Source organism: Tachyglossus aculeatus, chromosome 10 (genome assembly GCF_015852505.1).
Source record: "Tachyglossus aculeatus isolate mTacAcu1 chromosome 10, mTacAcu1.pri, whole genome shotgun sequence".
Taxonomy (NCBI): Eukaryota; Metazoa; Chordata; class Mammalia; order Monotremata; family Tachyglossidae; genus Tachyglossus; species Tachyglossus aculeatus.
In genome coordinates this window covers 9123192-9149609 of record NC_052075.1, presented here as the reverse complement: position 1 = coordinate 9149609, position 26418 = coordinate 9123192, and the positions used below count along the sequence as shown (strand labels likewise).

Genomic DNA, 26418 nt, shown 5'->3' with positions numbered 1-26418 from the left:
CCCATTGTGACTGGTTCCCACGAAAAAAGCTCTTCGGCCGTTGGCTTTTCCAAGCTGTCGGCCTGTGTTGCAGTAGCAGCACCAGCGATGGTCGCTGTGTCCGTATTTGTCAAGCACTCACTGTGTGCGGAGCGCTTTACGCAGCACATGGCAGGAATTAGGCACGGTCCCCTGGTCTTCAGGTGGCTTACGGTCTAAAATCAGAGCCAAGGTAATTTGGGGAGAGGGCACAGCTGAGGCCATGTGCACTTCTTTAGGTTGTGAGTCCCTTAGACCGTGAACTCCATGTGGGACAGGGATTGTGTCCAATCTGATTAACTCTATTTATCAATCAATTGTATTTATTGAACGCTTACTGTGTGCAGAGCACTGTACTAAGCGCTTGGAAAGTACAAGTTGGCAACATATAGAGATGGTCCCTACCCAACAGCGGGCTCACAGTCTAGAAGGGGGAGACAGAGAACAACACAGAACACATTAACAAAATCAAATAAATAGAATAGAGCTAATTCTAATAGAATAGAATTATCCTAGCACTTGGAACGATGCTTGACACATAGTAAGTGCACAAAGACACAACTATCCTTATTATTTTGGCCCCCAGGTTAAATCACTGGAAATCCAACAAAACTACGCTGTTGAATGATAATAATAATAGTGGTGGTATTTGTTAAACACCAACTATGTGTCAAGCACCATTCGAAGAGCTGGGGTAGATACAAGCTAGTCAGGTTGTTCCATCTGGGGCCCCCAGTCTTAATCCTTATTTTACAGATGAGGGAACTGAGGCCCAGGGAAGTGAAGTGACTTGCCCGAGGTCACACAGCAGACAAGTGGTGAGCTGGGATTAGAACCCATGACTTTCTGATTCCCAGGCCAGGCTCTATCCACTATGCCATGCTGCTTCCTGGCTTTAAGAATAAAATTACTCCCAAGGAAACAGCTGTTTGTGATGTTGTTTTCCTGGCACTAGCTCAGTGTGGCTCTTGGGGCTGCTTTGAGAGAGAGATGGGGCCGGCGGAGGGAGTGACACATCATCATCATCATCATCAATCGTATTTATTGAGCGCTTACTATGTGCAGAGCACTGTACTAAGCGCTTGGGAAGTACAAATTGGCAACATATAGAGACAGTCCCTACCCAACAGTGGGCTCACAGTACATTGAGGGGTGGAAGCAGAACAACCATTCATTCATGCAATCGGATTTATTGAGCACTTAGTGTGAGCAGAGCACTCTACCAAGTGCTTGGAAAGTACAATTCAGCAATAAAAAGAGGCAATCCCTGTTCACAACGGCCTTACAGTCTAGAAGGGGGGAGACAGACAGCAAAACAAGTAAACAGGCATCAATAGCACTCAGAGACATCAATAATAGGATGGAAGGGTGCAGGGTAACATAGTCTCCCTGCCCAGTGTGCAGGGTGGAAAATCAACTCCCTTCACCCTCCCACCCCGACTTAATCAATCAATCAATCAATCGTATTTATTGAGCGCTTACTGTGGGCAGAGCACTGTACTAAGCGCTTGGGAACTACAAGTTGGCAACATAGTTGTGGACTTAAGGTCCACAAGGGGCCCCTTTGCAGACTTCAGACAGCCTGTCCTTCCTCTAGGCAAGATAAAGAAGGAGATTTCATTCCCTAACTACGCCTCCAACGTTTGAACACCATTCGGTCGATTGAGACGATCATCTGAAGATAATAAAAAGCAGCATTGGACAGAAAATTGAGGGATGAAGGGGAGAACTGGGTATTCTTTGAACGATTTGAAACAATCACTGGTGCTTACTGAGCCTTTACCTGTGTACAGAACACTGTACTAAGGGTTTGGGAGAGTGCAGTACAAGAGTTGGTAAACATGCTCCCTGCCCACGAGGAACTAACAGTCAGTTTAAAACATTTAGTAAGTAGCAACATGCCTTTAAATCCTCTGTATTTATTAATGACAGTGGCCTTTTTTCACGACGGTGGCTTCCTTCTTTTATGGGGCCTTCGGAATGATTACATTTTACAAACAGCTGATCAGCTGAATAGAACGGTGATTTACTTCTATTCTTTCACTTCTATACTTCGATTTATTCTGATGACTTGACCCCTGTTCACATTGTTTTGTTTTGTTGTCTGTCTCCCCCTTCTAGACTGTGAGCCCCTTGTTGGGTAGGGACCATCTCTATACGTTGCCAACTTGTACTTCCCAAGCACTTAGTACAGTGCTCTGCACACAGTAAGCGCTCAATAAGTACGATTGATTGATTGACTGATTGACTTTCTAATTGATACTGGGGCAACCTTTTCGGTCCTTTTATCCCATTTGGGCCCCACCTCTCTCTCCCACACCCCAGTAGTGTGGGAGACTTGTACTTCCCAAGTGCTTAGTACAGTGCTCTGCACACAGTAAGCGCTCAAGCTATAATTCTATTTGTTCTGACGATTTTGACACCTGTTGGCATGTTTTGTTTTGTTGTCTGTCTCCCCCTTCTAGACTGTGAGCCCGTGGTTGGGTAGGGACCGTCTCTATATGTTGCTGACTTGTACTTCCCAAGCGCTTAGTACAGTTCTCTGCACACAGTAAGCGCTCAAGCTATAATTCTATTTGTTCTGACGATTTTGACACCTGTTGGCATGTTTTGTTTTGTTGTCTGTCTCCCCCTTCTAGACTGTGAGCCCGTGGTTGGGTAGGGACCGTCTCTATATGTTGCTGACTTGTACTTCCCAAGCGCTTAGTACAGTGCTCTGCACACAGTAAGCGCTCAAGCTATAATTCTATTTGTTCTGATGATTTTGACACCTGTTGGCATGTTTTGTTTTGTTGTCTGTCTCCCCCTTCTAGACTGCGAGCCCGTGGTTGGGTAGGGACCATCTCTACATGTTGCCGACTTGTGCTTCCCAAGCGCTTAGTACAGTGCTCTGCACACAGTAAGCACTCAATAAATACGAATGAATGAATGAACCGTATTCCTTCACCTAAATGGCGATGCTGATCGCATTTCAGTAAGCGCTCAATAAATACTATTGATAGATTGATTGATTGATTCCTAATTCCCAAAGTCTTCCTCTCCCCAATTGCCTTCAAAATACCCCAATCCATTGTCTTTACAGGGCACAGCCTGTGATATTCACACTGTCATTTATTTGTCATTTATTAATGACAGCCTGTGATATTCTGATAACACACAGAGAAGCAGCGTGGCTCAATGGAAAGAGAACGGGCTTTGGAGTCAGAGGTCATGGGTTCAAATCCTGGCTCCACCGATTGTCAGCTGGGTGACTTTGGGCAAGTCACTTCACTTCTCTGGGCCTCAGTTACCTCATCTGTAAAATGGGGATGAAGACTGTGAGCCCACCGTGGGACAACCTGATCACCTTGTAACCTCCACAGTGCTTAGAATAGTGCTTTGCACATAGTAAGTGCTTAATAAATGCCATTATTATTATTATTATTATATTCCAGTCTAAGATGCATAACTGAACTGGGCTGCTCTATCCTACTTTAAACGATCACTACATAAGGCTTGTCTCTGCCGTTTGAGCTAAAGTGATGGGCCTTTGAGGTCAAATCATCATCATCAATCGTATTTATTGAGCGGTTACTGTGTGCAGAGCACTGTACTAAGCGCTCGGGAAGTACAAGTTGGCAACATATAGAGACGGTCCTTACCCAACAGTGGGCTCACAGTCTAAAAGGGGGGGACAGAGAACAAAACCAAACATACTAACAAAATAAAATAAATAGAATAGATATGTACAAGTAAAATAAATAAATAAATAGAGTAACAAATATGTACAAACATATATACAGGAATACCTGTCAAATACCTCAGGACTTTAATGCTGAATGAAATAAAGAACTTCTAGACTGAGGGCCCACTGTTGGGTAGGGACCGTCTCTATATGTTGCCAACCTGGACTTCCCAGGCGTTTAGTACAGTGCTCTGCACACAGTAAGCGCTCAATAAATACGATTGAACGAATGAATGAACTGAAGAAATAAGCAACCGCTTCCCTTTCAGCACGCTAGGTGGCAATATTGCAACTTTTTTGGGGAATTGCTAATTTAGCCGTTTGGAGCCCCAATAGTTTCTGCAACTTGTCAATGTGCACTTTAATAATGTTAATCTTGAACTGACCAAACATATCGCCGTGCATATGCATGTTCCAGCACGAAAGTATATTTTGAACGAGCCCTTTGCATAGAAAACGACAGCAAAGCAACACAAAAGGGGTTCTATCTAGGCCTTGAAAGAAGGTGCTCTCCTGTGAGTTTATTTTCCTAGGACTCTCTTTTCAATTAGTCCAAAGTCCCTGCCTTTGGTAGATAAGCCCCACCGCACCCCAATGGAGGCAATAAATAGGAAATGGGTGGCAGGGACTGCTTTATGTTGCCAACTTGTACTTCCCAAGCGCTTAGTACAGTGCTCTGCACACAGTAAGCGCTCAATAAATACGATTGATTGATTGATTGATGGATTGAGAGGGTCAGAGGGAGACAGAAGGATCACACCCACAAGGATTTCATGTGGCAAGCCCCTAATCTGAGACTATACAATAATGATGGCATTTATTAAGCGCTTACTATGTGCAAAGCACCGTTCTAAGTGCTGGGGAGGTTACCTGTATATAGGTATATATGCTTGTACGTATTTATTACTCTGTTTATTTATTTTATTTGTACATATTTATTCTGTTTATTTTATTTTGTTAATATGTTTTGTTCTCTGTCTGCCCCTTCTAGACTGTGAGCCCGATGTTGGGTAGGGACCGTCTCTATATGTTGCCAACTTGTACTTCCCAAGCACTTAGTACAGTGCTCTGCACACAGTAAGCGCTCAATAAATATGATTGAATGAATGAATGAATGACTACAAGGTGATCAGTTTGTCCCATGGGGGGCTCACAGTCTTAATCCCCATTTTACAGATGAGGTAACTGAGGCACAGAGAAGTGAAGTGACTTGCCCAAAGTCACACAGCTGACAAGTGGCGGAACTGGGATTAGAACCCACGACCTCTGGCTCCCAGGCCCGGGATCTTTCCACTGAGCCACACTGCTTCTCTCTACCCAGTACCTTAGAGAAGCAGCATGGCTCAGTGGAAAGAGCCCGGGCTTGGGAGTCAGAGGTCATGGGTTCTAATCCCGGCTCCGCCACTTGTCAGCTGTGTGACTTTGGGCAAGTCACTTCACTTCTCTGGGCCTCAGTTACCTCATCTGGAAAATGGGGATTAAGACTGTGAGCCCCACGTGGGACAACCTGATTACTTTGTATCTCCCCCAGCGCTTAGAACAGTGTTTGGCACATAGTAAGTGCTTAACAAATACCAAAATTATTATTATCATTATTGTACCAACCTTTCAGGCATCTCTTACACTTATGTGTCTACTTTTTCCCATCCTTAGCACTTAGGTACATATGTCTATTCGGCTGATCATTCAATCTTATTTATTCTGAGTCCACTGCTTGTGAACATATCTATGCCTGTACACCTGCATTAGAAAGTAAATTCCCTGTGGGCAGAGAATATATCTTATGCTTCTGTTGTTCTTCTCAAGTGCTCAGTATAGTGCGTTGCTGAAAAAAATATTATAATTACTAATCTGACTACATCTGTATAATATAGTAATACTACAGTGTATATTATATATAATCAAATAATAATTATATATTGTGTATGTGTGTGTGTGTGAGAGAGAGAGAGAGAGATAGAAAGGGGGAGAGAGAGTGTGTATCCATCAAGCACCTAGAGAAGCTGTGTGGTCTAGAGCATGAGATGGAGAGTCAGAGGACCTGGGTTCTAATCCCACTACTGCCACTTGTCAGCTGTGTGACAGTCTGCAAATCACTTAACTTTTCTGTGCCTCATTTACCACATCTGTAAAATGGGGATTAACATTGTGAGCCCCATGTGGAGCACAGACTTTGTCCAACCTGATTAGAACAGTGCTTGGCACATAGTAAGCACTGAACAAATACCATCATCATCATTAGTCTGTATCTACCCCAGTGCTTAGTAAAGTCCCTGGCATATAGTAAACTCTAAACAAATACCGTTAAAAAATCAAGCACCGACAAAATAAAAACAGATGCTTGGGAAGAAATCCTGCGTCACTCTCCGGAGACAAGCTAGGAGAGAGGGGTTGTGAGGAAGAAAACAACAGTGGGTGTAAAGTGGGATTTCCCGAAAGAAACCCAAGGCTGTTTCAAATCCAAATGAACTCTTCCAGACTCAAGGGGGATCAGCCTTAACTGCTCCTGACAGGAAGGTTATTCACCGACTCAATCAGAGTCAGTCTCACTTGAGCTGACACAGTGGGGGTTTCGTTGAGTCAACCGGCAGAGCTGACTTTGGGGGCTTTTCCTGCCCTAAGCGAGATGGAAGATGTAAGACCAGCCAGCCTGGATCTACTAATAGCCGCCACGGAACAGCTTGTCGCCCTCAATATTTTGCTTCCGTAGTCACCTACCTGGTAGGTCCATATGGTGACCAAACACAGCAACTCCTTTGCTACCTGACTGGATAAATCTTCACTTTGCTCAGATTATTATTATTCTTGTGAAAATGCTATTCGATACTTTTACACTCTATTTTCAGGTGAGGCTCTTCACGGAAATTGAATTGTGTCTTGAAGTCGCAAAACTGAACTCCTTACCTTCCCACCAAAACCCTGCCTTCCCACTGTCTTTCCCATCACTGTAGACATCGCTATCCTCCCTGATTCACAAGCCTGTATCCTTGGCGTTATCCCAACTCATAAATAATAATGGCATTTGTTAAGTGCTTATAATGTGCCAGGCACTGTACTAAGTGACTCATCTCTCTCATTCCACCCAGTCTGTCAGTCTGTATTCAATGTCACCAAATCCTGTCAGTTCTACCTCACAACATTGCTAAAATCCACCCTTTCCTCTCCATCCAAATGCCCACCATGCTAATCCAAGCACTTACCCTATCCCTCCTGGACTGCTGCATCTGCCTCCCCCTGACCTGCCGGCTTCCTATCTCTCCTCACTCCAATCCACAATTCACTCTGCTGCATGGATCATTTACCAACAAAAATGTTCAGTCCACGTTTCCCCGCTGATCAGGAACCTCCGGAGGTTGCCCATCCACTTCCACATGAAACAGAAACTCCTTACCATCGGTTTTAAATCACTCCATCAACTTGCCTCACTCTACCTCATTTCACTCATCTCCTACTACTGCCCAGCCTGCTCACTTCCCTCCTATAAGGCCAGCTTACTCACTGTGCCCTGATCTCATCTATTTAATAACCGACCCCTTTCCCACATCCTCCCCTCTAACCTGGAACACCCTTACCCTCCATATATGCCAGACCACCACTTTCTCCACCTTCAAAACACTGTAAGGTCACCTTCTCCAAGAAGCCTTCCCCCATTAGGTCCTCTTTTCCCTGGCGACCTTTCATTCATTGATTCATTCAGTCAGTCAGTCATATTTATTGAGTGCTTACTGTGCTCAGAGCACTTCACTAAGCACTTGGGAGAGTACAATACAACAATAAACAGATACATTCCCTGCTCACAAGGAGCTTACATTCTTCCCTTCGGTATTATCTATGCACTTGGATCTGTGACCTTTGGATATTTGATATTCACCCCACCCCCAACTCTACAGCATTTACGTACGCATCTCTAAATTATATATTACAACTTGCTTATTCATATTAATGTCTGCCCCCACCCCCACCCCCCACTAGACTGTGAGCTCATTATGGGCAGGGAGCCTGTCTGCTAAGTATCGTACTGTACTCTCCGAAGCTCTCCAGAGCACTCAGAAGTAGAGCCCATAGTAAGTGCTCAGTAAATATCATTGACTGATTGACTGACTGAAAAAAAAGTGTTTTGGACTGGGTCATGCTGAAGGGACTTAGGTTCTTAGCTAACATTCAAGTGTGCTGTTTGTACCCTGCCTGTCAAAATTTTCTACCTCCTGTACTTCAAAGGCATTTCTTTCAAGATTCAAACTGCCACACAATGCCACCAATAAGTAGCTGCAACAGTTTCTACTTTCCCCACAGAGTGAAATCTCCCTCTTCAGAGATTTTTTTAAATTTTGCATAAAGTATTCCTCGGTTGTTTTTAGGTCTACTCAGTGACTATATTTGATTTAAATCATGTAATATACATGTATTTCCCTTTTGCTTTTTACAAATCTATGTTCAGACTTCAAAAAACCTCCAAGTCTGTAGTTTGGAAAGCAGTAGGACACCTTCCCAAAGTCCTCTTTGACCTCACATACAAACACACAGGCACATACCCAGATAAACAGAATCTCCCTCTGTTCATTCAGAAGAGGTATTGATTCTCTGAAAACCCTGCTTGTCATTGCTTTCAGGAGAAATGTCAGCTCCTAGCCACTACATTAAGCTGCTAAAAAAGAGATTCGTTTTTAGCGGCAGATTCGTCCCAACCATCTCAAACAGCTATATTCAGCCTTTAGGGCTAACAGTATTTGTTCTCCACCAACTGTAAATATTTTCTTGGTGGGAGAAATCCAATAAGACCACAAGACTTTGGCCTTCAGAGTCAGTAAGGGAACCTTTAAAAAGGTAGGGCTCTTTTTTCTCTCTCTCTCCTTTCCCTTTCAAAATTCAACAGGCTCTCATTTTATTGCTGGGGGCTTTGGCTTCTAAAGTGCCTCAGAGGTTTCATGAAATGTATCCTCTTGCTGTTGAGTGCTTTCCCACATATAATGTAGCTACAGATCTGCAAAATCACCTGATAGGACGAGGACATTCTTTGCATATGTAGACCCATTCATGGGACTTAGACAATATTTCCTTTGTCTCTCTGACCACGGGTTGGCTCAGTTTCACCTTCACAGAGAACCAAGTTTACGCTATTGTTTTCTTCCTGGGATCTCTGATGCCTTCCTTTCCCCAGGAATATTCTTGAAAACCAAGGAACACAGAGCACCACATTTCAGATTCTGCTTATACAATGTTATCACTACAATGGAATCCAACCCCACACAGGAAGCTGGCTGGAAGGGCTGAATGCCTGCTTCCCACACTATCCAGGTAAGATGGGAGAGGCCAGAAGGAGGGAAATGGAACAGCTGTTCTCTCATGAATATTTTTAGCAGCTGCTGTAGCTGATAGAGAGGATGCATTACATAATCATACCAGCCCTTCCCTTGATGCTAAATATAGCTAACATTCAAGGGTGCTGTTATACCCTGCCTGTCAAGATTTTCTACCTCCTGTATTTCAAAGGCATTTCTTTCAAGATTCAAACAACGATGGAGATGCAGCTGTTATTCATGCACTGTGGTCTAATATTGAATGTACAGAGGTCAGAGATCAAACCTTGACCCTATCACTAACTTATTCTCTACTTTGGAGCATTCTTAATACCACTTTGTATCTCACTTTCCCACAGTCCCTGACTGTACCTCTGGAGAGCTGTGAGGATAGGTAGGGAAATGATCCAAGATCTTGAGAGGAAAAAGGTCCTGGGCAGTCAAATTGTTATATTTCCAAGACACAGAAACTAATAATAAGGATAGTAATAATAATAATTGTAGCAACTGTTAAGGTGTCTAAGCACCGTTCTAAACACTGTAGTAGAAACATAGACTCAGATCAGACAAAGGACCTCAGGAAGCCCAACAACTAGGTCTCATGAATCCAGAAGGATGTTCCAACTCTTTAGAGGGAAAATTTCTGGCCAAGGGAAATATTCTGGTTCCCATTTCATCCTTTAGGCCAAAAATTCATGGCACTAAATCAATCAATGGTATCTACTGAGAGCCAACTGAGTTTTGGGGTCAAACTTCTTTTTTTATTATGGGGCTTTCCATATCACTAGTTACACAAACCCCAAATTAAAATTACATCTCCAAGAGGTCTTCCCCAAATGTACCCTCATTTCCCCCACCCCTTCTCCCTTCTAAGCCACCCAGGTACTTGGACCCTTTAAGCACTTGATAGTCACCCAATCCTCAGTCCCACAGATTCATTCATTCATTCAATCGTATTTATTGAGCGCTTACTGTGTGCAGAGCACGGTACTAAGTGCTTGGGAAGTACAAATCGGAAACATATAGAGATGGTCCCTACCCAACAACGGGCTCACAGTCTAGAAGGGGGAGACAGACAACAAAACAAAACAAGTACGTATCTGTAATTTATTTTAATATGTCTCCCCTCTAATTATAATTATTATTATTATTATTATGGCATCTGTTGAGCACTTACTATGTGTCAGGCACTGTACTAAGTGCTGGGGTGGATACAAGCAAATTGGGTTGGACACAGTCCCTGCCCCACGTGGGGTTTAAGTCTCAATCCCCATTCTATAGATGAGGTAACTGAGGCACAGAGAAGTCAAGTGACTTGCCCAAGATCACACAGCAAAAAAGTGGCAGAGCCAGGATTAGAACCCATGACCTTCTGGCCCCCAGGCCCTTCTCTATCCACTAAGCCATGCTGCTTCTCCAGACAGCAAACTCCTTGTGGATAGGGAACATGTCTACCAACACTGCTGCACTGCAGTCTCCCCAGCGCTTAGTGCAATGCTCCGCATATACCAAGTGCTAAATAAATAGTAAAAATAGTAACAATAATATTTATTCAGCACTTACTTTAGGTAGAGCAATGTTCTAAAGTGCTAGGAGAGAATGCACAGATAGGAATTAGACTTGATACCAGGGTTCACGATCTATAAGAATCAAATACCATGGATTGATTGATTACCAAGATGTTTACTTAATTTGCATGAGTGAAATTGTCTCTCAAAAATGATCCCAAGATTACATGTTTGCTTTGGCTGTCTGCTTTGGTAGGCTAGCAAAGTCATCATCATCATCAATCGTATTTATTGAGCGCTTACTGTGTGCAGAGCACTGTACTAAGCGCTTGGGAAGTACAAGTTGGCAACATATAGAGACAGTCCCTACCCAACAGTGGGCTCACAGTCTAAAAAGTCATTTTAACTCTGCCTTTTGACAAAAAATGGAATTTAAGAAAGAGAAGAGGGGAAAGCACAGAGTTTCTCTAATCCCCCAAAATAATCAAAAGCCTGCTGCGTGCTTAGTTGCACTCTGATTTGTAAATCTTCCATCCACTGCTCATGGTGACCTTCTGAGCGTTCCCATTGAGAAGACAATTAGACATTAATTAGTGGTTGCCCTGCCTTTTGAAGTGGTAAACTGCTAGCTAATAGACATGTTGATTTAGGGTAGGGAGTAGAGGATCTGTTCTGAGCCGTTTTTCTAAACAATTCCATTTTCCCCTTCCTAAATGCATACTCTATGTAACTATTTCTCTCTCATAGAAGACCAAAATGAAACGGTGGTGATTTAATTTCGGGTAGAAGGCCTAACAACCTCCCACCATCAGAATGGTTTGGGACGCTTTGGGAGGGGGTGGATTTCTTGGCCAATAGGGTTGGAAAAGTTCACCCCACTGGGGGTGGAAACAAGCTCCCTTGAGAGCAGAGTGAAGTAGTTGAACCCTGGCTGGTAATTTTTTGTTTGTTTCGTTGGTTTTTGTGGTATTCGTTAAGCTCCTACTATGTGCCAGGCACTGTAATGATCACTGGGATAGATATGCGCTAATCAGGTTGGCTTCTCACTGCTCTGAGTCCCATCCAGGAGATATCTTCATATGGTAATTTACATCTCGCTAATATATATACCCGGGATAAATGAAACTAGAGTGGGTCACTTTTGTTATTAGCTTAACTGGGGAATTATTTTAGACTAAATTCTATTTCTCAGCCTTTTTCCAGGCAAACACGTGGCCTAACTGCATGGCGTGGATAATCAAATCCTCGGCTTGGCTCCTATCCCCACTCTTTTTTTCACCAAACATTTTGTTATTGTAGTAGGATTGTATGTACTGAGTGCCCCCTGGATTCAAAGTGCCATACTCAGTGCTTGAGTAAGTTTAAGAGAAGCACTAGAATCATTCCTTCCCACAAGGAGCTTACATTCTAATGGGAAACAGACATAAAAATATTTACAAATAGAATAATCAGAATAAATAATCAGAGAAGCAGAGTGGTCTAATGGATAGAGAATGGGCCTGAGAGCCAGAAGGACCTGGATTCTAATTCCAGCTCTGCTATTTGTTTGCTGTGTAGCAACACTGGGCAAGTCCCTTAAATTCTGTGTGCCTCAGTTACCTCCTCTGTAAAATGGGGGTTAAGACTGGGAGCCCTATGTGGGACATGGACTCCATCCAAACTGATTACCTTGTATCTACCCCAGTGCTTAGAACAGTGCCTGGCACATAGTAAGCTCTTAACAAATACCATAAAAAACTGAATGTGCAATCAAATATAATTAATATATCAATATATAATACAATGTACACATATGTATATATGCAAGGGCTCCCCCTTCTAGACTTTGAGCCCATTGTTGGGTAGGGACCGTCTCTATATGTTGCCAACTTGTACTTCCCAAGCACTTAGTACAGTGCTCTGCACACAGTAAGCGCTCAATAAATATGATTGAATGAGTGAATGAATGAATATGCGCTTAATAATCTTAGGACAGTTTCTAGGTGGCACTTCCTGTTTGTGTTATCTTCCTCTGCAGTTGATTTTGCCCTCATTGTCTAATACTGCACGCTTTTTATAGAGAGGGGAATTTCTCTCTCTTTTTCTGGATCTTTCCCCTTTTTCTACCCTTTCCTCTCCATCTAAACTGCTAACACATTAATCCAATCACTTATCCTATCCCACCTTGATTACTGATTGCTGACCTCCCTGCCACTTTTCTCTCCCCACTCCAGTCCATACTTCACTCGGCTGCCCGGATCGTTTTCCTACAAAAACATTCAGGGCCTGTTTCCCCACTCCTCGAGAACCTCCAGTGCTTGCCCATCCACCTTCACATCAAACAGAAACTCCTTACCGTCGGCTTTAATGCACTCACTCACCTTGCCCCCTCCTATCTCACCTCACTGCTCTCCTACAAGCCGGCCCCACACAATTTGCTCCTCACTGTACCTCGATCTCAGTGTGGCTCAGCGGAAAGAGCCCGGGCTTTGGAGTCAGAGGTCATGGGTTCAAATCCCGGCTCCACCACTTTTCTGCTATGTGACTTTGGGCAAGTCATTTCACTTCTCTGTGCCTCAGTTACCTCATGTGTAAAATGGGGATGAAGACTGTGAGCCCCCCATGGGACAACCTGATCACCTTGTAACCTCCCCAGCACTTAGAACAGTGCTTTGCACATAGTAAGCACTTAATAAATGCCATTATTATTATTATTGTCTCATCTATCTTGCTACTGACCTCTCACCCACGTCTGTCTCTGGCCTGAAATGCCCTCCCTCTTCATAGCCAACAAAAAATTTCTTTCCCCTGTCTTTAAAGCCTCACTGAAGGCACATCTCCTCCAAGGGGACTTCTCCAAGTCTGCTTTTCCTTTTCTGCACTGATTTACGAGAAGCAATGTGGCTTGGTGGAAAGAGCACCATCTTGGGAGCCAGAGGTCATGGGTTCTAATCTCACCTCTGCCACTTATCAGCAACATGACTTTGGGCAAGTCGCTTAATTTCTTTGTGCCTCAGTTACCTCATCTGGAAAATGGGGATTAAGACTGTGTGACCCACATGGGACAACCTGATGACCTTGTATCTACCCCAGCACTTAGAACAGTGCTTGGCACATAGTAAGCGCTTAACAAATACCATCATCATCATCACTCCCTTCTCCTTTGCCTTGATTGGCTCCCTTTATTCATCCCCCCTCCCAGATCCACAGCACTTATGTAAATAACTGTAATTTATTTATATTAATGTCTGTCTCCACCTCCAGGCTGCAAGGTCATTGTGGGCAGAGACTGTATCTGTTATATTGTAATAATAATAATAATAATAATGGCATTTATTAAGCGCTTACTATGTGCAAAGCACTGTTCTAAACACTGGGAAGGATGCAAGTTGATCAGGTTGTCCCACGAGGGGCTCACACTTTTAATCCCCATTTTACAGGTGAGGTAACTGAGGCACAGAGAAGTTAAGTGACTTGCCCAGAGTCACACAGCTGACAAGCGGCAGCGCAGGGATTTGAACCCATGACCTCTGACTCCAAAGCCCGGGCTCTTTCCACTGAGCCATGCTGCTTCTCTAATTGCGCCCTGCACACAGTAAACGCTCAATGAAGACTACTGATTAATGGATTTTTCCTCCTTCTTTTTTGCTTTTTCCCTTCTCATCCTTTTTCCCTCTCGACAAGAAGACCATTGCCCAGGCAAAAAGTCAAAGATCAGATCAGAATGCCCAGTCCTACAATACCTGAAGGACTCTTGTTCACAGGTGGCCCTGATGTGAGCCTGCTCAAGAAGCCAGATGTGATGCCTGGAGGTAAAAATCACCGAGCATGAGAAAAATTGGGCAGACAGAACCACTGCTCTGACAGTATCGGGAGAACACCACTCCCACACAGTCCCTGCTGAAGTTATTGAGGCAATCTAGTATCAATTTGGAAACCTGTAAATGGAAATTGCTGTTATCAAACAAATGAGAAGATTACAAAGCTCTCCCGGAGATGTTCGCTGGTTCTGGAAGTGCCCTCAAATGCCCACAATTTTCCTACCTCTAGTCTATACAAATGGGGAAAAATAGAAAAAAAAATAATTGATGGCCCAAAATGCTGTATCTGACCTTTTCTTCAGGAATGAAGTTAAAACAGATTCCTGCAAATCCTAGAACATCCCATCCAATTTTCTCTAGGCAGATAACTTCCGGACCATTGAGCAGATAACACATATATTCTAAATGTTTAAAACTAATTTTTAATCCACCAAGCATAAAACTAATGTTAACTCTTTGCAAAATGCAGGTTGAAAATTTGTCTTTTTGTGGGTTTCCACCGAAAGATGGTGCGACAAGTTTAGATTTGTCAGGTCAGCTTCCAGAAATTAAATATTGCAATGAGAACGCTACAGCTTCAGTGCTATTTAAATAATGAAGTACTCATTATAATGTGGATATATACCAAAGGATGTACTTGCAGTAATCAAGAGACCCAGGGGCAGAAACAGCCAGAGACAGAGACAGAGGTTGAGAAAGACCAACGGAGGTTGAGAGGAACAAAGATGTAGTTAGGGAGCAAAAGACACTGGCTGCATTATAAGCCTAATGTGAATTTCTTTTCCCTTCATCCAACACTTTCACATCACCTTCATTCACCACACATACTTGGCGTCATCACTAGCAATAGTCAGCAGGTCAAGGGTTCTAATCCAGGCTCTGCCACTTGTCTTCTGTGTGACCTTGTGTGTCACTTCACTTCTTTGGGCCTCAGTTACCTCATCTGTAAAATGGGGATTGAGACTGTGAGCCCCACGTAGGACAGTGATTGTGTCCAATCCGATCTGCTTGTATCCACCCCAGCTCTTAGTAAAGTGCCTTGCACATAGTTAAACATTTAACAAATACAATAATGATAATAATATTTTAATGGTATTTGTTATGGGCTTACTGTGCCAGATCATGGGGTATAGATGAGATAATCAGGTTGGACACAGTCCATGTCCCACATGGAGCTCACAGTCTTAATCCCCATTTTACAGATGGGATAACTAAGGCACAGAGCAGGGAAGTGACTTGCCCCAGGCCACACAGCAGGAAAGTGGCTTAGCTGGGATTAGAACCCAGGACCTCTGACTCCCAAACCCACGCTCTCTCCAGTAGGCCATGCTGCTTCTCTATTAGCCTAATTTCTCTGGTCCTGGAAGGGTTGGGTGGCCCAGAGGCAAGTCAGTGAAATCAGTGCTAACAAATTATTGCAAAATTGTGAAAAGTCCCTGGGACCCCCTTTTTAGATCCCTCTCAAGTCCAGTTTCTAGGCAGTGCAGTCCTCCAGGTCTCTTCCCCCAGCCTCTAAACGATATTGCAAGAATCCCAAACTCACTAGCCATGATCCGAGAGGGAATCCCAAATTCCTAGTGATCTTTCATGTTGGAGCACTTCCTCAAGGCACCCATAAGGGATTGATCAAACTGCATTTATTGAGCACTTACTGTGTGCAGAGCACTGCAGTAAGCACTTGAGAAAGTACAATACAACAGAGTTCGTAGACACGACCCCCACATGGAGATGACAAATGTAAAGCAAACTGGTGCTGTGTAAAGCTCGTGAATCAGAGGGTCTGGGTTCTAGAGACACCTCTGCCTCTGGCCTTCTCTGTGTGGGTTTGGGCAAGTCGTTTAATTCCTCTGCCTTAGTTTCCTCATCTGTTAATATGAGGATAGTAATACCTGTCTTTCCCTACTTCACAGGGATGTGGTGAGGACAAAAGTGAAATAAGTAATGTGAAAGTACTTCAGGTACAAAAGCACTATCTAGAAATTGATGGTCACATTTTTGGTGATAAATGTAGGGTTCGTATGAATTGAGATTCATAATGCAAGGAAAAGGGATACTGCTTGCACTGAATTTTCCATTGATCTGACCTCTTACTGAAAGACTGCCAGATTGATTTGCCAAACCACGCCACGGTGAAAAAGGCTTAGGAATACAATACAAGCCCATGAACTTGTTTACAATTTGTTCTTTCTGGCACTTGGGGAGGTCAGGCACTTGCTATTAGCTAAACCTAGTGAAGACAGTGTAAATCTCTCTCCCGCTCTTTTCATACCACATCCTCAGAGTATTGCTCTTTGACCTCTAAAACACAGGAACACGAGCACACTGCTATAAATCCACCTGGAAATGTTAGCCATGACCTTGCCCTAGATGGCTCTCACACGTGATTTAACTCAATATGTCAACCAAAATCTTTAGAAGAGAACGACATATTTTCTATCGTATTAGGAATGTACGTTTCTCTGGCAAGTGAGAGAAGGGTCCTTATAGAAAGGTTTAGAAATGCAGGCAAGAATGTTTAAGTGATATCCAACTGGCCAGCTGGTTTAACAGGAAACTATAATGAGGAATGCAGGTCTGAATTGTGAAGCAGAAAGTTGGAAAGCAATCATTTTGAAAGAAGCCTAAGGGTAATTGTGGAGGAAATGTAAATCAGTCATGCAAGTAGGCTTCCCTCTACAAATCCAGGACATCTGAGTGCCAGCAGCAGAGAGGAGCTTTCTCCAAGCTGTTCTCTCAGTGTCTGAACAATGGCAGAAGATCTGTGGCTGACTGTTTCACCTAAGAGCCAGTTTCAGATTCCTGGAATCCAAATATTCCAGGCAGCAGAATCCACTTCTTTCACCTAGCTCCACACATACCCATTCCTCCCTGGTGGAACCAGGGCTGTTTACAAATGGGACAGGTGGGGAAATGGAGGAAAGGGTGGGAGGAGAGAGTTAGGTTTAGATAGCATTGGTGGGTCTCTCAGATGGCCAACGGATAGAACCTCTGGGCATATGCTCACATAATCCAATGAATGGATCACACATCCTTGGCTCTCATAATCAATACCCTGGTACTTCCCTGGCTTCTTTCAGTGGAGGAATCTGCCATGAACCTATTTCACCACTCCCTGCCAACCTTTCCACATTCCCACCTCCCTCTAGTGAGCCATTAGCTACCTCCCACTTTCTTACTCCCTCTGATCCCTTATTTTGGTAGAGAGACAGTGAATAATAAACTTCCCTTTTGTCTGTTTGCCTACAGATCCACCTTAATATTAATACTAATAATGACAGTGCTCGCTACATGCCAAGCGCTTCGGTAGACTCAAGATGGTCAGATTGGATATTTTCCCTGCCTCACCCTGGGCTTATAGTCTAAACGGCCGTAGTTCTTCAAGAAATATTTGATTTTTTGCTTTAAATTTGCTGTCTTAAACCAGGTTCAAAGCCTTCCTGAAATCCTAATTCCTCTGGGAAGTATTCCTTGAATAATTTAACTCCCCAGCCCTTTGCCGGTCATGTTACTCCAACATTCATTCAATCATATTTATTGAGCGCTTACTGTGTGCAGAGCACTGTACTAAGAGCTTAACCCCAACTCAGCCTTTAAGAATTTATAACGTCCTAAGCACTTATGTCCTCATCAATTTGTTTTCTAGTCTTTACTCACAAATCCATCTTTCCCTACTCTTCATAACATACTCAGCTCATATCCTTTTACTCAGTTGCTTCGTATAGCTGTAATTCATTTTAATGTCTCTCTCCTGTTAGTTTGTAAGCTCCTTGAGAGCAAGTAGTGTATCTACCAACTGCATTGTACTTTCCCAAGCACTAAGTACAGTCATCTGCATGCAATAAGTGCTCAATAAATAAGATTTATTAATTGATTGGACAGAGGTTGAACAAGGTATTTTATCCCCATTTTACAGATGAGGAAACTGAGGCAGAGAAAAATAAAATAGTCTGCCAAAGTTCACACAGCAATCAATCAAGCACTGGAATTTATCATGCACTATGTGACAAACACTGTACTAGGAGCTTGGGAGAGTATCCTCCCAAAAATACAGTATGAGCTGGTCGACATTTTTTCTTTTTTTTTTTTAACTGTATGCGGTAAGCACTTACTATGTGTCTAGCACTATTCTAAGCACTGGATAGGTACAAATTAATCAGGCTGGATTCAGTCCTGGTCCCATATGGAGCTCACGGTCTAAGTAGGAGGGAGAACTGGCATTAAATCCCCATTTTGCAGTTAAAGAAATTGAGACACAGAGAATTTAAGTGACTTCCCCAAGGTCACACAGCAGGCAAGTGGTGGAGCCAGAATTAGAACCCAGGTCCTCTGGCTCCCAAGCCTGTGCTGTATTAACTAGGCCACAGTGCTTTCCATGGACATGAGCCCTGTCCACAGAGAGCTTACAGTGTAGAGGTGGAGACAGAGAGGGGAAATGGATATGTACAAAAGTGCTCTAGGAGTGGAATGAATATCAAGTGCTTAAGGGGTATAGATCAAAATGCATAGGCCATGGTACAGAAGGGACGGCAAATAGGGGAAATGAGGGCTTAGTCAGGGAAGGCCTTTAGGAGGAGGTGTGATTTTAGTAGGGGCTTTGAAGGTGGGAAGACAGGTGGTCTGTTGGATATGAAGGAGAAACGTGATCCAGACCAGAGAGAAGACAAAGACAAGGGCCTCTAGAAAGAAAACAAGATCGGGGTACAGTGACTAGGATGGCGTTAATAATAAGAAGAATAAATAATTCTGGTATTTGTGAGGCACTTACTATGTACCAAGCACTGCTCTGAGCACTGGGATAGATACAAGGTAATCAGGTTATCCCACGAGGGGCTCACAGTCTTAATCCCCATTTTAAAGATGAGGTAACTGAGGCACAGAGAAGTTAAGCGGCTTGCCCAAGGTCACACAGTAGACAAGTGACAGAGCCGGGATTAGAATCCACGTCCCTGGACTCCCAAGCCCGTGTTTTTTTCTATTAAGCCATGCATTAGAGCAGCAAAGTGAGCAAGTTGGATTGTTGTAGGAGATCAGTGAGATAAGGTAGGAGTGAGAGAGTTGCTGGAGACAAATGGAGCTGGAACTAGAACCCGGATCTTCTAACCACCAGTTCTGTGCTCTTTCCACTAGGCCACCCTACCATCATTTAGGTAATAGGGAAGGTGGCAGCAAAAATGGCTATGATTTGTCAAACTAGGAAATGACATCCTATATTTGGCCCTTAAGAATAACCACTTGGGGTACCCACTCAGAGCCCTTGCGGAGAAGTTCCCAAGCTTGTCTTGCACTTGTGCCACTGACTGCCTTTCTAACCCAAACCTCCCTCAGACATCTCCAGGCCCCTGCAGCTTGTCCCCACATACCTCTCGACTCTCTCCCCTCTCAAACTCCTGGGTACTTCCCAACTCCTGCCACCACCCCCATGCCCCTCTTTCTACTTGGGCGGGCAAGGAGGGTAGGCAAAACATTTTTAATTTTCTGCATGGTTACCTCCCATTATGACTACAATATTGTCCAAGAGAAGGAGTTTCAAACAACAAGAATGATTAAGGAGCTTGATGATGAGGAAAGGTGAAAAGACTTAGTGAAACAAAGACTGAAGCAGCAGTCCTCAGATATGTGGTGAGTTGATTAAATGAAAAAGGGAAGGAACTATTTGACACTGGATGAAGAGTCTTTTGTTTTTTAATTTCCTAAAACTCACCTGTGCTGGACAGCAACGACATGGGAGGGAGTCAAGGGCAGAGACTCAAGTTTACTGCGCAGAAGGAGGCAATGGTAAACCACTTCCTTATTTTTACCAAGGAAACTCTACGGATGCACTACCAGAACTATCAGATGCTGATGGAGGTGGGGCGTTCTTGGACAGATTTGTCCATGGCATCGCTATGGGTCGAAAATGACTCAAAGAATAAGACAAGATATCCTCATCAGTGGTATTTACTGAGCACATACTAATTGCAGAGCACTGTACTAAGACCTGGTACTAAGGTCTTTGCCATAAGACTAGGTCCCAGCAGCTTTGTGTGGGGAAAGTGGAATGCTTTTTCCTCATGTTTTAGAGTTCTGGAAATGGAGTAGATTGTATATTCCATGAGGGTAGGAACTGTGCCTCTTTAATGAATGAATCAATCAATCAATGGTTTTTATTGAGTGCTTTACTGCATGTAGAGCACTATTCTTTTTCTTTATTGAACTCTCCCAAGCACTTAGTACAGTGCTCCAAGCAGAGTAAAAGCACAGTAAATTACACTGACTGACAGAGGAGGAGGAGTAATGGAATTTATTGAGTGCCTACTGATTGCAATGCACTGTGCTCAACATTGATGAAAATGGAAGTCCCAAAAAGTTTGCAGGAGGATCAATCTTCCAGAGACTTTGAAACTGAAACAGATAAAAAGTCAGAAAGTCCCTAGCATTTTTAGCAACTTTCAGGCCCACTCAGCAGCCTGAATCAGAAATAGACAACCTACTCTGATAAATAGGAACCGACTCCTTGGGGCAACAGGTTTCCAGCTGTGAGAGCAGAGCCATTCTTTATACCGACATGGCTTGGTTGACTGGCCTCCTCACTCATCCAAAGCCTCTCAAATGCTGGGATAAAAAGGGCTAATCATGGCCACGTTGGCCTGAAATCACCCCAGAGTAGGTCCTTCTAAACCACCAGCTCCCCAAAGCCTGCCTGCCACTTACAAGCATTCATTTGTTTACTCCTAACTCCGTTAAGAGCCCTGTTATTGCACCCAAATGAAAGTAGGCATCTTCCTCTCCTTTCCACCCCCAGCCCCTGCTTACTAAACCCTCCAAAAACTCATCAACTAAGCCCATCCCAACAGTGAATTCTCTGCCATTTCCTTCTTGTGGATAGGAAGGAGTAGTCCCTTCAGAAGCCTTGAGCAAAATGACACCTCCAATCTAAGAATGGCCTTAGGGATCAATAGGACTGCCCATTTCCTCTACTTACTCAAGAGCCCAGATTCCTCACACACCTTAAAACTGTTGTCATTTGTTGTCAAATGTCTCAGCAGGAGGCAAACTGTCCAGAGGTTTAGGCTAGGACATGACCATGTATTAGTTTCCTATGTTGGCCAACATCTTTGAAACTATATCCCTGGATTGCAAAGCAGCAATTGCAAATTGAAATATGATATCCAGAAGTCCAATATAAATAGAAAAGAGTGACGTATAATGTATCAACCATTTACAAGCTCTTTATAATGTTACTGGCGCAGCACATCAACATTACTGGGATCATTCTTAATGAGCTACAGAACAGCTATTCACCACATCTTCTCCATACCTGAATAAAATAAACACTGGTACATACAGATTCATTTACAGTTGCTGGAAGCACAGTATATCCAGAGAAATACTTTAAAACAAAGTTATTTTTACCATATCCCTTAAGAAAGAGCAAATTTCATAAGTTTTTTAAAAGGCATTTACTAAGTGCTTTCTATACGCCGAGCACTTGTGCTAAGCATTAGGGCAAACCAAAGAAATCAGATCAGGCACAGTACCTGTCCCAAATTGGGCTTACAGTCTAAGAGGGAGGAAGAACAACATTTAATCCCCATTTACAGATGAGGAAACTGAGGCACGGAGAACTTAAGTGACTTGCCCAAGGTCACACAGCAGGCAAGGAGCAGAGTCAGGACTAAAGCCTAAGTCTCCTAATTTCTACTCTGCTGCTCTTTTCACTAGGCCCCTGATAAATTTAATTTGCATACATTTGCTCACTGAAGGCAGGGAACATCTTTGCCAATTCCATTATGTTATACTCTCCCAAGCACTTAGTACAGTGCTCTGCACACAGTAAGCGCTCAACAGATACAATTAATTGGTCAGTTGGATGCTGGAGTGTAATCTATCCTGCATGTGTGCTTTATCAGATGCAACCTCTAAAACATAAACTTAAACGCGCACCCCTACACGTGTTTTCCGTGTCTGCTGCCTGACCTTTCTGGTTACATTTCCTCAGGGAACAAGCTACCATTTGGACATCCCTCTCTAGGCAGTCCCTTATATGAAGGTGGATTCCAAATTTAGTACCATTTCTTGGACCGTATATAGGAACATGAAGGCTAGCAATCTGCTGACCCTGTGAGGACAGTGCAGACAGAAAAGCAAGTTAGAAGTGTTAAACACTGCCTGTTGGATCTGATGTTCTGGGGTCTCAAAGGAAAAAAAAAGTAATTTTTTTTTAACAGTACCAGGCTGTCCTGCTCCATTTGCACACTTAGGAGAGAGGCAATAAGAGTTTATCCTAGTAAATCCAGAAAATTGATCAATCAAATATAGCTTTTCCCAGAAAATAAAGCAGTCAATAGAATGATAGATGTGACTAACTGTTCCGTGTGGCCTGAGTCTTAAGGTTGTACCATTCCTTTCCTCTTCTCAGAAAGGGGTTGAATGAGAGGGAAAAATCAAGAAAACTCTTCACTAGGGCAGAATGGAATGTCTTTCTTGCATGCAGAAGCTTGTGTGTATGTGTTGATACCTTCTTCCCAAATGACTGAAATTTTTGGAGGCGCAACAACTTGTCATGTGCTCTTTTGGGCCAGTCTTACTTCTTCTCTTCTAGTTTATTGACATGCCAAATCTTTCCTTTTTCACTAGGAAAGTTTTTCCACAGTCCCAGGGCCCAAATTAACCCTTTACAGTGTGAACTCCCTCAGATGAACTGTATAGACAAAGTAAGCGAACCCACAGCAATGCAGGAAGGTTTGGGGGACCTGGAAAACTGAATAATATCCCAAGAAACCGATCAACAAGAAACATTTTATTGTGAACTCCTTGAGGTCAGAGATCATGCCTACAAATTCTGTTGTCCCGTACTCTTCCAAGTGCTTACAACAGTGCTCCTCACACAATAAGCACTCAATAAATACCACTGATTAATTGCTTGATGACACGTTTCCTTTCCCAAATACTTGACTGACTGCTTGAGGGATAACATCAACCTTTCAAAAAAGCTTTGATCAACCTTTCAAAAAAGATTTGAGGTGAAAAATCAATACCTTGTCATGGTGGAAAGCATTTATTCAACACCTACTTCTACAAAGAGCTGTGCTATATACTACACCTGCGTGCCTGTGCCTGCCCTTGAGTGGTTCATATTCTACAAAGGTCTAATGCCATAAACAGCGTGGCTCAGAGGCTTTGGAGTCAGAGGTCATGGGTTCAAATCCCGGCTCCGCCAACTGTCAGCTGTGTGACTTTGGGCAAGTCACTTAACCTCTCTGTGCCTCAGTTACCTCATCTGTAAAATGGGGATTAAAACTGTGAGCCCCCTGTGGGACAACCTGATCACCTTGTAACCTCCCCAGTGCTTCGAACAGTGATTTGCACATAGTAAGCGCTTAACAAATATTATCATTATTATAAACAGAGGCATTAAGGTCAAACATGTGAAGGAATGCTAAAGGCGCCATGTGCAAGCGAAGGGGTAAGGGTGTTTGGGGAGGTAGAGAGTAAAGTTGGAAGGAATTGCTACCTTTCGATTCTGGGATGCTCAGGGTTCAGAGTCTGGCAGTCTCAATCAGAGTCACGGTGCCCAGTACAAGGCAGACCTTCCTAGCATCCTGCATTTTCTGGAAGCCTTGAGTTCTTCCTGCCTCGTTGGAGCAAGGCGATTGGGATGGAGGCTTAAGGGTGACAGGGAAGGGTGGGAAGGGAAGGGAGAGTGTATCATGTGATGCTGGCAGGGCCATCACCTCTTTGGAGCATTTGGTCTCACTACGATCTTCTGCCTCAGGGCCATCTGTCACTGGCCAAGTGAGGGTCCCCAGAACGCAAAACAGAGTCAGTGTGGCCTCGTGAATAGAGCACAGGCCTGGGAATCAGGAGGACCTGGGTTCTAATTCCGGCTGTGAGACTTTGGTCAAGTCAGTTGGCTTCTCTGGGCCTCACCTGTAAAATGGGGATTAAGACTGTGCGTCCCATGTGGGACATGGATTGTGTGTCCAACCTGAATATCTTATCTCTCCCCCAGTGCTTAGTCAGTGCCTGCAAATAGTAAGGACTTAACAAATACCGTAAAAACAAAACAAAATGAAACACAAACTGCATCCTAATTGCTCTCCTCTCATCCCTATGGCCACGGCTTTAGCTAAGGCTAGGTGGCCAGAACCAGTAAGGGAGCATCACTAAATAAGTAGCCACTATGAGAGCCACTTTAACCACTAGGAAAAACACATTCATTCAATCGCATTTATTGAGCACTTACTGTGTGCAGACCATTGTACTAAGCACTTGGGAAGTACAAGTCGACAATGTATAGAGACGGTCCCTACCAAACATCAGCTGCTATCCCATCCTTAGCGTGGCTTCTCTAACCTCCCCTCAATTCACCCCCCCAACACATTGCCATCTTGAAAGTCCTCCTAACACTACCATCCTATCCAGAAGGAAGTGGCATTGTCATGCTCCAGGAAAGGCAGGAAGGAATGAACTTTGTGAGTCTGAGGATTCCCCACAACCCCAAGCCCTAGCCCCTGCTCTACACACTCCTGGAGCTCTTAGGCTGGCCCCATTTCTGGAGGATGAGTGGCAAGGCAGAATAGCGTTTTAATCTTCATACTGGTAGGAGCCTCTTGCTTTTTATGTCATATGTCAATCACTTCCTCAGACTACAGGAAACTATCATCTATAAGACATTTCATTTTTCATTAAATTGTCCCTGCGTAAAATTACTTTACGTGGCTAGGATGATCAAAAATCTTTTCTCCACCGAGTGAGGAAAAACCTTATTTTATGTATACCATTTTCTGGAAATTGGTTGAAGGCTGTTTTGGTTAAATTACAGCCCTGGCTATGAGTTACCTACAGCTCTTGAGAGCTATGACACTCATAGGGGTTTTAAGAAGACCAAAGATAGTAATCAGTAGTACTCACCAAGTGGTACTCTATATATAGCACTGTACTAAAGTACCTGGGAAAAGACAATAGAAATCCTCACTCTCAGGGAGTTTACAATTAAGCAGACATGTTTTTATCTTAGTCTGTTTTGGGGTTTTTGTTAGTTTTATTTGTTTTTTTAAATGTTACTTGTTTAGCACTTACTACATGCCAGGGACTGTACTAATAGCTGGGGTAAATACAAGCTAATCTGTTTGGACCCAATCCATGGCCCATATGGGGCTCAGTCTTAATCTCCATTTTACAGATGAGGTAACTGAAGTCCAGAGAAGTGAAGACACAGCAGACAATTGGCAGAGCCAGGATTAGAACCAACGTCCCTCTCGACTAGGCCATGCTGCTTCTCTGTCTTGTTCTGCCTTCTGCTTTTGCTATAAATCAATCAATCGTATTTATGGAGCGCTTACTGTGTGCAGAGCACTGTACTAAAGCCCCCAATTGCAACTCCAAAAATTCTTTTGGCACAGTTAAACAAAAAGAATGTAATCCCAGAAGACAACTGTTTTCACACTGATCAAAAAATATTTGTTTAAAATTCCAGCATCATTGAGCAAGCTAGAACTGTGTTTTCATCATTCTCATTAAGAGTAAGATTCAGTGAACATTATTCTGAATAGTTTGGACTCAATCAGAATCTGTATATTTTCATTTGAGCCTCCTTTATATCCTAAATCATCATTATTGCCCTTGCTCTAGTTGGTTGGTTTGTTTACAGAGAATTCTGCAAATACTAGGTTCCCCATTTTTGACCTAATTCTGTCCCTAAGTAGGTCTTGGGTTTTTTATTTTGCTATAAATACATGGAGAATAATAACTATTTTAAGTATTACTGCTTACTTGTGTCAAAAGTTAACAACTGGTAAGAGGCTTTCATTTTTCAGTTTGCCCTTACAAATGGAATGCTTAAGCAAGAAACACCTGAAACATTCCCCGTTTGAATTTAATTCACTCTGCAATTCAGCATCGACTGCAGAATGAGAATTTGCTGTTTATGTTCCCTAGATGGAGAGAATTAGAGGACCATTGGACTGTGTTGATTTTTTAAGTACACAACTGAAAATATTTCAGTCATGTTTCATTTTTATGCAGAGAAACCAAAGTACATCGAAATCGGTAGGCAGGTTTGCACTGGATTCAGGAAAATGAAGGTGAGG

At 43.2% G+C, this 26418-nt stretch overlaps 1 protein-coding gene across 4 annotated transcripts in view; it reads right to left on the bottom strand.

The window, feature by feature from the left end:
- Positions 1-26418, bottom strand: part of LOC119933013 (cytosolic beta-glucosidase-like) — a 120628-nt gene that overhangs the window by 55638 nt on the left and 38572 nt on the right. Inside the window, exon 1 of one of the 4 annotated variants that reach the window (XM_038752184.1) lies at positions 14270-14288. The exons of the other annotated variants lie outside the window; for them this stretch is intronic. The gene's annotated coding sequence lies outside the window, so the exon portion shown is untranslated. Of the gene's footprint in view, positions 1-14269; positions 14289-26418 lie in introns of those variants that run through there. 4 annotated transcript variants of the gene reach the window in all.